The sequence below is a fragment of the Macaca fascicularis genome, chromosome 7 (genome assembly GCF_037993035.2).
Source record: "Macaca fascicularis isolate 582-1 chromosome 7, T2T-MFA8v1.1".
Classification (NCBI taxonomy): Eukaryota; Metazoa; Chordata; class Mammalia; order Primates; family Cercopithecidae; genus Macaca; species Macaca fascicularis.
The window spans coordinates 102,080,714-102,093,249 of record NC_088381.1 but is presented as its reverse complement, the minus strand read 5'-3'; positions in this window follow the sequence as shown (position 1 = coordinate 102,093,249).

The window sequence follows — 12,536 nt, the reverse complement described above, 5'->3', positions numbered from 1 at the left end:
TTCTGTAAAACCCCAAAATGCTTTCAAAGAAGTTACAGTGTAGAAGGAGAAATGGGTAAATACACAATTATCTACAAGATGAGGCAGCTCATGGCTATTGCCTTATGGACCAACTCAAGGAAAGCGGTTGTTAAGGGCAGGGGTGTAGGGGGTGAGGGGGATAGTGAGTCAGTGAGCTGGGTTCACACCTTAGCTCTGACACTTGCCAGCAGTGAAACCTGTGTAAGTTGTATAACAACCTCACAGACCCTCAGTTTTCTTTTTTCTTTTTTCTTTTTTTAAGACAGAGTCTTGCTCTGTCACCCAGGCTAAAGTGCAGTGGTGTGATCTTGGCTCACCGCAAACTCCGCCTCCTGGGTTCAAGAGATTCTCCTGCCTCAGCCTCCTGAGTAGCTGGGACTACAGGCACATGCCACCATGCCCAGCTAATTTTTGTATTTTTAGTAGAGGGGGGGTTTTGCCATGTTGTTCAGGCTGGTCTCAAACTCCTGACCTTGTCATCTGCCTGCCTTGGCCTCCCAAAGTGCTGGGATTACAGGCGTGAGCCACTGTGTCCAGCCTGACCCTCAGTTTTCTAATCTGTAGGTTGGGAACTCATAGGTTGGCTGTGAGGAGTAAATGAGGTAATATATTTATATGTAAACTGAGCACAGTGGTGGGCTCCTAGTATGTGTGCAATAAATGTTAGCTATTATTATTATTAGCATTTCTCTCATCTGGGACAATTATGGTGTAACTAAAATTTAAACTGTGTTTTGAAAGATGAGGTAAATATTTATATATATATATATTTTGAGACGGAGTCTCACTCTGTCGTACAGGCTCGAGTACAGTGGTGCAGTCTCGGCTCACTGCAATCTCCGCCTCCTGGGTTCAAGCAATTCTCCTGCCTCAGCCTCCTGAGTAGCTGGGATTACAGGTGAACACCACCACACTCAGCTAATTTTTGTATTTTTGGTAGAGACAGGGTTTCGCCATGTTGACCAGGTTGGTCTCGAACTCCCAACTTCAAGTGATCTGCCCGCCTCGGCCTCGCAAAGTGCTGGGATTACAGGCGTGAGCCACTGTGGCTGGCCTAAATATTTTAAAAAATTAAAAATAATTTAAAAAGTAATATAAGTAATATATATTCATTACAGACAAATAAGGTTAAAAAAAGAGAAAGCCAAATAAGAAAAAATAAACACACGTAACTCTAGCAGATGGGCGGGACTTTGGTAGGCAGAGAGAGTGAGGGAGCCTTTTAGGCAATGGACCAGGATGGGGAGGTGGAAAAGTGGTGCTCACTCTGATGGGCAGAAGCAGAGGGTCTTTCTGGGGAGTGGTTAGAGATAAAGTTGGGTCAAATGATAGAGGGCCTGAATGCTGGCCTTTATCCAGCATTCAGGAGCCCCTGGCAATGTTTAGGCAAGAGTGACTACGTGAAAGAAATATTTTAGGGAGAGCAAATGCTTTTAAAGGATAGTCTTGTCTACAAAGACAACCCCTCTACAATACAAACTGGGCCTACACTACAGAAAGTTCCATTTGCTTATACCACCTTTCTCCCTTTAATTATTAAGACCTCAAAAGATACAAGCTGTGTTAGTCAGGGTTCTCTAGAGAGAAAAACCAATGGCATATCTATATCTAGATATATAAATATATGAGAGGGGATTTATTAGGGCAGTTGGCTCTCAGTCTTGATTATGGAGACTGAGAAATCCCACCACAGGCTGTCTACAAGCTGGAGAACCAGGGAAGCTGGTAGCGTGGCTTAGATCAAGTTGAAGGCTCTGCAACCGGGGAAGCCAATGGTGTAACCTTCAGTCCTAGGCCAAACGCCTGAGAAATTGAGGAGCTGCTGGTGCAAGTCTCGGAGTCCAAGTTCAAAGGCTATAGAGCCTGGAGTTCTGATGTGCAAGAACTTAAGAAGGGTGTCCCAGCTCCAGAAGAGAGAGAGAGTGAATTTGCCTTTTCTGTGCCATTTTGTTCTATCTGGGCTCTTGGGAGACTGGATGGTACCTGCCCACATTGGGTGAGGGCAGATCTTTGTTAGTCTACTGATTCAGATGACAGTCTGGTTTGGAAACACTCTTTAATAAATTGAAGAAATAATGCTTTAACAGCTATGTGGATATCCCTTAATCCTGTCAAGTTGGCACCTAAAAGTAACCATGGCACAAGCTAATCTTGCAAATGCAGTGATTCTAATTTCCTATGTGCCTGGATGAATTTTCTTGAGGCCTGATTGTGGGCATAACTTTGCTTGGCCACAGGCTTGATGCATCTCCATAAAGATAGGTAGGACACTTTGTATGAAACCAAGGGAGTATGCATAATCCTAACCCTCCCTAAAGAACAATCTCTGTTTTCCTGTAAGAAGATATTTGAATTCATCAGAATTCCTTTTGTGGAATGCACAGTTTGCTTGTTTGGGATAAATATGCTGATAAGACATTTGGGATAAGAACAAGGGGCCCTGTGTTTTCATTTTGTCCTGGACCCCACACATTATGAAGCAAGTCCTGGGGATACTTTTTCTTTACCTGATTTAAGACTTCTTCCCAAAGTCCTCAGCTTTACTGTTGGATTGATGTCACCTCGGGCCAATTAACAATATAAATAACCAATCCCATCAAGGGGAAACCCCACCCTTACCTACCAGGCAAGGCTGGATCTTATGGTACCAACAAAGGAATCTTACAAAAATTTGACATTAGACATATCCCCAAATCTCAGAACCCAAATCTGAATATTTTAAGAGTTCAAGAAGTCCTAGAGTCCATTTTGACCTAGGATCATTCTGTTACAATGCTATTTGTGTCCGTTTTTACTAACTTATCTTCAAGGTTAGAAGCACACCCGGCCGGGCGCGGTGGCTCACACCTGTAATCCCAGCACTTTGGGAGGCCGAGACGGGCAGATCATGAGGTCAGGAGATCGAGACCATCCTGGCTAACACGGTGAAACCCCGTCTCTACTAAAAAAAATACAAAAAACTAGCCGGGCGAGGTGGCGGGCGCCTGTAGTCCCAGCTACTCGGGAGGCTGAGGCAGGAGAATGGCGTGAACCCGGGAGGCGGAGCTTGCAGTGAGCTGAGATCCGGCCACTGCCTCCAGCCTGGGCGACAGAGCCAGACTCAGTCTCAAAAAAAAAAAAAAAAAAAAAAAAGCCACCCAAGTGAGGTGTATTGGTCTGTTTTCACACTGCTATAAAGAACTGCCGGAGACTGGGTAATTTATGAAGGAAAAAGGTTTGACTCACAGTTCAGCCTGACTGGAGAGGACTCAGGAAACTTACAATCATGGTGGAAGGGAAAGCAAATGCATCCTTCTTCACATGGTGGCAGCAAGAAGTGCTGAGCAAAGGGGGAAAACCCCCTTGTAAAACCATCCGATCTCGTGAGAATGCATTGACTATCATGAGAACAGTATGAGGGCAACTGCCCCCATGATTAAATTACCTCCCACCTGGTCCCTCCCATGACATGTGGGGATTATGGGAACTACAATTCAAGATGAGATTTGGGTGGGGACACAGCCAGACCATATCATGAGGGAAATATAGAAGTACTTGCTTATACAATCAGCCTTCCTACCATATCTGAGTCCACAGATTCAACCAACTGCAGATAGAAAATATTTGGAAAAAAATAGAAGAAAACAACAGTACAACAATAAAAATAAGACAAATAAAAGTCAGTATAACATCAACTTATATAGCATTTACATGGTAATAGGCATAAGTAATCTACAGATGATTTAAAGTATACAGGAGGATGTGCATAGGTTATGTTCAAATATGACACTACTTTATGGAAGGAACTCGAACATCTGCAGATTTTGGTATCCAAGGTAGGTCGTGGAACCAATCCTCCATGGATTCCAAGGGACTGTATACTAGAGTGATTCAGCATTTCTATTCGTTTAAATCCTAACTAGAGTAGTGCTGGGAGATACTTTACAGTTCTTCTAAGCCCAGTGGTTTTTAAGCTGAGCCCAGTTGTGTCCTAAAAATTCCATGGGGAATATGTGAGGGGGGCACTGCAGGGGACCACCTGGAGGCTGTTGAGCTTGGGGGTTGGGGTCTCCCACCCTGACTTTCAAGAGAGTTGTGCTGACTTTTTCCCCTTTACATTTTGTACTCACACAAGGTTCTTCTGCTAAAAAGAAATACTGATAACTACTGCGCTGGTTCATCTCCTTCTACTACCATTTGATAAAAACTACTGAATCTTAGAGAGATTTAGTGGATTGCCCTCAGGTAACCCAGATTATTAAATGGCAGAGCTAGATCTCAAATTTGACTTCTTGGCTTTCAGTGATATTTTGGTATTTTATTATTATAGTTGTGTCCAGACTGGTTAAATAATTTCGCAAGCATAGTGTTAGAAAAGGCAAAGGAACAGGTTTGCTTGGCTTATATTTCCAGAGGAAAACTTGAATTCATTCTTAGAAATGCCACCTCAAACTTCATCTGAATATCTCACAGATCCATACTGTTGGTTGTAGAGGACTGGGTGAGAGAGGGTGGAAGGTGCAAACTAATGGACTATCATTGCTAGCAAAACAAGTGTGTGTTCCTGAGTAGCCAGCCACAGAAGAAGAAATGTAAGTACCTAATACATTTATGAAAGTGTTCAACTTCATTGGTAGTCAAAGACATATAAATAATAACAATCTATTGGATGATATGCTGATGATAGATATTAAAACATGAGGGTAGTTGAATAGGACAGACTAAAACATACTCTTGGTGGGACTGTAAATTGATGCCACATTTTTGGAGGGTATCTTGGAATATGTTTCTAGATTTTAAATAGATCTATCCTTTGATCTAGCAGTCTAGGAATTTGTCCTACAGCAAAACTCAAAAAACAGCACAAATTTATTTGCACAAAGATATTTGCTGAAATTGTAATAGTTTGGGACGGTGAGGGCAGAGGCCTCCTTTCTCCTGACTACGTGTTTCCATGTGGAGGGAACTCCACCAGGCTAACAGTCCTGGCCTTTTACCCCATCCTCTCACGTTTAGTTCCCTTATCCCTCTCCCTTTGGTTGGATCCACCTGCCTTCAGAGGTAGTGGTTTCATTTGCTCTTGTTTGTAGGGTGAGCTCTGCCCTTGTGGTGAAGCCCACAGTTTTGGAGTCTAAGTTAAATTGTGGTGGTGGTGGGCATCTTCTTAGCAATCTCATTTGGCTTTCACACCTAAACTATATTCTCCCAAATCACCTTAACCAGTAATGAAAGTGATACTTAATTTTTAGGTGTCTGAATACCATGTCTTAATCTTTCAGATTGTTCTGAAATCCAATAGGAAATGGAGGGTATTATTGATGACCCCTTCAAATTCAGTAATAGAGAGGACTTTTTTTTTTTTTTTTTTTTTTTTTTTAAGATGGAATTTCGCTCTTGTTGCCCAGGCTGGAGTGCAATGGCACGATCTCGGCTCACCACAACCTCCGCCTCCTGGGTTCAAGTGATTCTCCTGCCTCAGCCTCCTGAGTAGCTGGGATTACAGGCATGCACCACCATGCCTGGCTAATTTTGTATTTTTAGTAGAGATGGGGTTTCTCCATGTTGGTCAGGTTGGTCTCGAACTCCCAACCTCAAGTGATCTGCCCGCCTCAGCCTCCCAAAGTGTTGGGATTACAGGCGTGAGCCACCGCACCTGGCCAGAAAAATTCTAAATAACTGTAATGTCCATTAAATAAATTGTAGTATATCCATTCACTAGACCTTCATGCTGCCATTACAAAGAATGAGGTAAACTTCTATATAGACATAGAAAAATGTCCACAATACAATGCCAAGGATGGGGGTGGTGAGAAGGAAACCTTTGTAAGAGTTTACATAGCAAGAGCTCATGTCTGTTTTAAAAAGTTTGTATATGCCCTAGTATAATGTTTTGGAAAATGCACACAGATCTGTTAACAGTGGTTATTTAGATGGACTAGTGTGATAGGAAACATTTTTTTCTGTAAAGTATTCTGTTTTGCTAGATTTTTTTCTTACTATGAGCAACAGCCACATTTGTAAAAATAATCCATTTAGTTTTTTTAAAAGAAAAAGTCATAATTGTTCTGTTACTGGTAAGGATAGATAATCCAGTTATCAGACATTGTGCTTAATTCATCAATTTTTCCTTCTCTGGCTAGATCAGTAAGGTCCTTGGAGGTGATCAATATTCATGGCCCCTAGGCTAGAAAATGATACTTGGCCATATTTACACTGGGTATTATTTTTGAATTGGTATATAATCTCTCAGTTTAATTCACTGAATTCACAGGAGCCTTTTCTGGCTTTTTTGTCTTTTTTTTTTTGACAAGGAGTTCTGCTTTTGTTGCCTAAGCTGGAGTGCAATGGGTTGATCTCAGCTCACAGCAATCTCTGCCTCCGGGGTTCAACTGATTCTCCTGCCTCAGCCTCCCAATTAGCTGAGATTAAAGGCATGCGCCACCACACCCTGCTAATTTTGTATTTTCAGTAGAGACAGGGTTTCTCCATGTTGGTCAGGCTGGTCTCGAACCCACCACCTCAGGTGTTCTGACCTCCTCAGCCTCCCAAAGTGCTGGGATTACAGGTATGAGCCACCATGCCTGGCAGTCTTTTTTTTTTTTTTTTTAAATAGATCGTTGCTTCTGATAATAAAAGCAATGTATGCTGTATTAGTTTGTTTTCACACTGCTATAAATATACTACCTGCGACTGGGTAATTTTAAAGAAAGAGGTTTAATTGACTCACAGTTCCGCATGGCGGGAGAGGCCTCAGGAAACTTATAATCATGGTGGAAGGGGAAGGGGAAGCAAGCACCCTCTTCACAAGGCAGCAGGAGAGAGGAGCTTCCAAATACTTATAAAACCATCAGATCTTGTGAGAACTCACTATCACGAGTACAGCATGGGGGAAACCACCCCCATGATCCAATCACCTCCCTCCCTCCATGCGTGGGGATTACGGGTCCCTCCCTCAACACGTGGGGATTACAATTTGAGATGAGATTTGGGTGGGGACACAGAGCCAAAACATATCATTCTCTAGATTATCTAGAGAAATATATATATAATATATAAAATATATTTCTCTAGATTATATGTATTTCTCTAAATGTATGTATACACACACACACACATTTCTCTAGAAGGGTTAGGGTTAGTATAGAGAGGCATTTCAGTTAGAATGCCTTTCCCTACAATATGGAAGTAAGTGTTTCCTGGGTTGATCAGGGTGATAGGTTGACATCTCTGTGACTCATTAGGGGTTTTGATGTTAGTTTCAAGATGACTGCTACAGTTCCAAGCTTTGGGTCTGTATTAGTTGAGTCTTAAACAGGAAGCAAGGGGACAGGTAGAAAAGGGACTTTTAAAAAATGTGCTTTTTAGGGAGTGGGAGGCAGGAGAGGAAAACTTCGCAAAATACTGAGAGCCTTACAAATACTTATACCCTGTGATTTAGTTAGTTCTACTGCTGGGAATCTTTCCAAGGGAGGCTTTCTCCTATGTCTCCTTGGCCAGAACTGGGTCTCATGCCCATTCTTGGACTAATCATTGCCATGATTTACATCTGAGATTGGGCCATTGCCACCTAAACAAATCATTGAAAAGATAAGAAGGTAAGTTATTAAAAGAGCAGTCCCTCCTTTTGTATTGGAAACAATCTTTCACATAAAATATTTGAGCTTAAGTTGTTTTGCATTTTAGGTAATTTTCTTTGGGGAGATTCACACAAGTAGAATCATTAGATCAAAGGGTATAAATATTTTTATGGTACTACATACTTATTACTGACAGGAATTTTAATATTTTTATTTGTACTGCATTGTAAATTTACTTTTTTTTTTTTTTTTTTTTTTGAGACAGAGTCTCGCTCTGTCTCCCAGGCTGGAGTGCAGTGGCCGGATCTCAGCTCACTGCAAGCTCCGCCTTCCGGGTTCACGCCATTCTCCTGCCTCAGCCTCCCGAGTAGCTGGGGCTACAGGCACCCGCCACCTCGCCTGGCTAGTGTTTTGTATTTTTTAGTAGAGACGGGGTTTCACCGTGTTAGCCAGGATGGTCTCGATCTCCTGACCTCGTGATCCGCCTGTCTCGGGGCTCCCAAAGTGCTGGGATTACAGGCTTGAGCCACCGCGCCCGGCCGTAAATTTACATTTGAAACAAGACACAGCAAGATAATAGATTCCTCCCACAAACCAAACAAAGCAAACACCACTAAAAGGTCCCAAACCCGGATAGTCTCAAGGTTTTCTTTCAGTAATTACTGAATAAACTGAAATTGAACAAAATCGCAATTGCACTTTCTGCCACTGAGGACAAACTTTGAGGTGAACATCATCTCCCATTAAGGAATATGGAGGTGACTGACCGGGTTGAGCTATCTCCCAGTTTTTCTTCTCATTCTGTGTCCTTTAGATTGTTTTATTGTTTTCCATTTCCATATGAATGTAGAAGCTATGGAAGGTAAAATGAAATTCAGTTAATTATTCTTTTGGTCATTGATTAAGCAGAAGATTGAAAGTGTAAGAAGGTAAAATTTAGTATAAAGGAGGAATTTTTAAATATCTCCGTTTTCATCTTTCCACTGCCAAATCATCTGTCTCAGATCATCTGTCTCAGATGATCTGGTCAACTGCAATCAGATTTTCCCTCCCATAAAAGCTTTAGTCACACTGGATTCTTTTAGGAGACAGACAGCAATATGGTTAAAGACCTAGGGGAGGCCGGGCGCGGTGGCTCACGCCTGTAATCCCAGCACTCTGGGAGGCCGAGGTGGGCGGATCACGAGGTCAGGAGACCCATACCATTCTGAGTAACACGGCGAAACCCCGTCTCTACTAAAAATAAAAATAAAAATAAAAAAAAATTAGCCGGGCACAATGGCGGGCGCCTGTAGTCCCAGCCACTGGGGAGGCTGAGACAGGAGAATGGCGTGAACCCGAAGGCGGAGCCTGCAGTGAGCCAAGATCGCGCCACTGCACTCCCGCCTGGGCGACAGAGCGAGACTCGTCTCAAAAACAAACAACAAACAAACAAACAACAACAACAAAAAGACCTAGGAGAACTATTTTGAATGTTAGATAAAATTCAGATTCTAAAGAAAAGTAGAAGGATTTGTTGGCATGACTCTCGAATGGATTAAGGCTTTGCAAGTGGGTGTGCTAATTAAGTCCACTTCATTCTTTTATTTGTTCCTTTTCTTACCTACCTTGAAAAATTACAGCATCTATAGCACTTTAACAAAAACCTCTTCCTTATGGAATTGACAGGACCCATTGATGAATTTGAAGTTTCACCCCCTCGAGAATTAGTTGAGATTTCTCTCACATATTTTTCAAGTTTTATCTTAATCTTATATAAAAGATAATCTTTAGAAATTCTTTCCTTAGTAGACTGGCCTGTTTTCCCATTAAATACACTTGCTAATAAGCCTGCGGATTTTTCAACACAATGCCTGCAGCAACATCCATGATAAATCCGTTTCTGGCCTCGGCTTTCTGTAACCTTCTCCATCCCTCACAATGACACACACTTTCTCTCATTCATCTTTTATTACAATTCAATATTGTGCTTGAATATCATTAGCTTGGATGCAACATTCTTCCCCTCCCCTTTTTTTCTTTAAAGGACAAACTACCGTTGTTGTGCGCATTTCATCTGAAAATTGACTTTGGTGTTATAGGTTCTAATATATTTACACAACAGGTACAGAAAGGTATTGGAAAAGAGAAGAAATTTTTTAACATCGTAAACCTCTAGCAAAAATATGTGTGTAATAGAATCTGGTACTGTGGTATTACACACATTACAACTGTCACTGTGACTTAGAGCCTTAGTTTAGCTGAAAGAAAATCTATAACCCCAGAAATGCAACAACGTCTGAGTCACAGTTCAGGGTAATAAATGTTTTTCAGAGAATACTGTAATCCATATTTCCAAAGCTGATGCAACAAAGGAATTTCTACTAGAAATCTTTCAATTTCATGGGTGGAGGCTCCAATGCAGAAACAAACAGAGAAAGTGAAAAAAACTGTTTAGAAAAAAATGATACACTTGAGTGACATGATAAACTGCCCGGATGTTCAGAAACCTTAGCGAGCTGGCCAGGGAATTCGGTTGCAGTGTACTCTCCTCCGATAAAAGGCAAGAGAGGGCAAACTTGTAGCTAACTTTGTTTGAATAACTTTAAGGATGGATTTATTTTTATTTTTTATTTATTTTTTTATTTTCTAAGGCATGTTCCCTTGAGGAGAGAGTTGTTTTATGACTGGAACAAGAAACTGGGAAGAGGAATCCCAGGCTTGGATCCTGGAGGGCTTTCCTCAGCTGGGGAAATGAGGGCGCATCAAGGCCTTACTCTTTGATTGCCTTTGTATTGGCCTGGGCAAGGACTGCTGGTCTGAGGAACATTCTCAAGTGCCTGCAGCTGCCAGTTGTGTTCTCCTGGTTTAGTTGTGGGTGGGGGCAGGTAGAGAGGACTAGGAGAGCAGATGTGATGGCAAACAGCGGGTCTGATGGGAACACTGAAAAGATGGCTGGTTTCATTTGGCAGGCCTTGTTGTCGTGCTTGTTTCTGACTGACTAGAACAGTCATTTTTGAAATGAGAGCAGGAACTAGAATACTTTTTAGACCATCTGAGGGAGCACGGGTAGGGTCTCTATCTGCTCGAATTTTGGAATTTGCTGTCACAAAACAGGCCTGGCACTTTGCCACTTCTGCGTTGTGCTATTACCTTCCTTTCTACATGTGTTAAACTCCTACTCATTCCTCAAGACTCATTCAAATGTCCCTGTAGAAACTCTTTTCTCTCATCACCAAGTTTATTTGTATTCCTTTTTATTCCTTTTATATCATTATGATATTCTAAAGTTAGTTGCTCACATGGCAGCAGATTGATTTTCTGAAGATCAATTCCCCAAAGCCATTTAGTCAAATTAAATTCACCAAAAGTTGATTGAAGAAACTGATATGCCTAAAACAATTTTTTTTTTAACACATCTGTGATTTATTCATCATACATTTCTTGAAGGCAGAAACCTTGTTTTATTCATGCTTAGTGCTCCTTCACAACTTATAGCATGTTGCTTGGGGTGTTGAAGGGGTTAGTGGATACTTATTGCTTATTGAATTTAATTGAATATAATTATAATCAAGATGAAATAGCTTCATATTATTTTTTCTTCCATTTATATTGACTTTTGCTCTCTTGGTAATAAGGTGCAGACCACACCTAGCTGGAGTATATAGATCTTGAGAAGTTTTTCTGCTAAGTCTGTCTTGCAGACATAGACTTTGCAGAGATTTGTGTGAGAAATTCAGCCTTTTTTTTGATTTAGAACTTCTTGGCTCCTCAATAGCTTGTGTTATGTTTGCTTTACTATCACTTCTTAAAAAAAATTCATCTTTGCCTACACTTATTTTTCTGTCCCTTTCATTTAGTCTCATTGTTGCTTTGCTGCATAGTTGATTTGTCACCATTGGTTATTATTGTAGACTGAATAGTTGTGTCTCCCCAAAATTTATATGTTGAAACCTAATCCCCAGTGTGATAGTATTTGTTGGTGGGAACTTTGGATGGTGATTAGGTTGTGAGAATGGAGCCTTCATGAATGGGATTAGTGCTTTTATAAAAGATCCCAGAAGAGCTCCCTTGGCCTTTCTGCCATTAAGGATACAAGAAGGTGGCTCTCTCCAAACCAGGAGCAGTGCCCTCACCAGACACTGGATTTGTGTTAGTGCCTTGATTTTGAACTTCCCATCCCTCAGAATTCTGAGAAACAAATTTCTGTTGTTTATAAGCCGCCCAGTCTATGGTATTCTGTTATAGCAGTCTGAATGGACTAAGACAGAAATTGATACCAAGAAATTGGGTGCTGTGGTAATAAATTCCTAACAATATGGAAGTAATTTTGAAACTGGATGATGGGTAGAGGCTGGAAGAGTTTTGAAGTGCATGCAAGAAATAGGGATGTGAAGAGTGATTCTGGTGAGGGCTCAGAAAGAAATGAGGAGAGCTGGAGAGAAAGCCTCAAACTTAGAGAATACCTAAGTGATGACAAACAGAATGTTGATAGGAATTTGGACAGTAAAGGCCATTCTGATGAGGTCTCAGATGGAAATGAAGAACATATTACTAGAAATGGGAGGAGAGATGATCCTTATTATAAAGTGGCAAAGAGCTTGGCAGAATTGTGTTCATGTTCTAGTGTTTTGTGTAAGGTAAAATTTGTAAGCAATGAAATTGGATATTTGGCTGAGGAAATCTCTAAGCAAGGCATTGAAGAAGCATACTGGTTCCTCTTGACATCTTAATTTTTATTTTTTATTTTTTTGAGACAGGGTCTCTCTACAATGCCCAGGCTGGAGTGCAGTGGCTAGTCACAGGCATGTTCATAGCATACTACAGCCTTGATCTCCTGGGCTCAAGCAATTCTCCCACCTTGCCTTCCCAAATAGATGGGATTGCAAACATGCACCACTACACCTGGCTGACTTCTTACAGTAAAATGTGAGAAGAGAGAAATGACTTTAAAGATGGAATTAAGCAAAAAGAAACTAG